We start from the raw sequence: 1,907 nt of genomic DNA, 5'->3' as shown, positions 1-1,907 counted from the left end.
TACACACATATATACACACATACATATATACATGCATACACACATACATACATATATACATACATACATACATACATACATACACACATGTATACACGCATACACACATACATACATACATATATACATACATACATTCATACATACATACATACATACATACATACATACATACATAGAAAGACGGACTGACAAACAGACAGATAGATGGACAGAGAGAGAGAGTGAGAGACAGACAGACAGACATTAAGAAAGAAAGAAAAAAAGAGATCTGCCAATTCACGCAAAGAGGCATAATCATATGAGAATACGTGTTTGTTTCTATATTCATACTTACGCGTATTTCTGTATTTCTAAGAGTAAATCTCTGGGCGACATGAAACTGAAGATTAAACCGTAAAACAAGAACATAATGAACAAAGAGTTGGCGGATCAAATATGTACGAATTATATACACTGTTGCTTAGATAAACCTCAACAAGGTTGACTGACAGATTGCCGCTGAATTTCTCTCATCTTCACAAGTCTATTCTATCATCGAAATTTATCTCACTAGGTGGAGCCACCGTCCACGTATTTACGCCCGCAATTTACACTTATTCACCCTATTTCTTTCTTTATTCTCATTTTTCTTGCATGGGTGCTGACTCTTTGTTTCGCATTTTAGATTTCTAGATCTGTTTCTCTTTCAATAAGCGGAGAAAATTCTAGATTACCTTTTCATTACCACTTACAGACGCTCCTATACATGCCCAGTTGGCAACATCTCAAACAACAATGATTCTTAATAGATAAGTAAGATATTTTCCCCCTATATACATTGCCATTTTGTGTTGTTTCTTTTTATTATTCAGCATTTGGCCTTTTTTCTTGTCGTATTAAACATAATTTCTCTCGACAAATCATGCCTGTTTGTTCTTTAATGTTTATAATTGTTTGCTATATGACGCAAAGAAATACATATTTCGTTTTCTTTTTCTGTTTCCCACAACATTTACACTTCCATTTTCTTCTAATTGCACTCATTCACTCACACACGTAAACAAACACACATATACACACATGCGTATTTACTCCTGTATATAAGCACATACAGAAGTCTATACACATCACGCACATATTTGTGAGTGCGTGTGTGTATGCGTATATATTTATATATATGTGAGTGTGTGTGTATGTGTGTCTCTCTCTCTCTCTCTCTCTCTCTCTCTATATATATATATATATATATATATATATATATATATATATATATATATATATATATATATGCATGTATATATATACACACATTCACGCACACACATATATATATACATGCATATATACACAGAGACATACATATATAAATATACGTACACACACATATACGTATATATTTATGCATGTATGTACGTCTATGAGACCAAAATCGTTTGTAAATATGCGTCTGTAAACGTGTTTTTCTCACTTGGGTAACAAGATTAAATCTGGCTTCTTGGTTTTCCGTCTGAAGTACCACATTACATTAAAAAATATGATAAAAAAATAATAAGACATAATTACTTAAGATTCGCACGAGACTTAAGACACGCGGCTCAAGATAAAATGTTGAATAATTTCTTTTGTTCAACATTTTAACACGGGTAATGTAGTTTAACTGGAGCCTAGCCGAATTTTTCAGTCTACAAATATATGATTTATCATTTTAGTAACAGGATAATAAAGAGCAGGATTTATTTAAGTTGATTTTTGGTAATTAATTGTTTTATTGTAGATTTTGAAAGAACATTTCGGAGTGACTGAAAGAAATATGTAAATATTTACAAACATTGCTTGGGACACAATACAGCATATTAAATATGTATACATAAATACACAGGTGAGTGAATTCATACACACACATACATACTCACATACATATATAT

The sequence above is a fragment of the Octopus bimaculoides genome, chromosome 1 (assembly GCF_001194135.2).
Source record: "Octopus bimaculoides isolate UCB-OBI-ISO-001 chromosome 1, ASM119413v2, whole genome shotgun sequence".
In the NCBI taxonomy this organism is placed as follows: Eukaryota; Metazoa; Mollusca; class Cephalopoda; order Octopoda; family Octopodidae; genus Octopus; species Octopus bimaculoides.
This window is presented reverse-complemented; position numbering follows the sequence as displayed.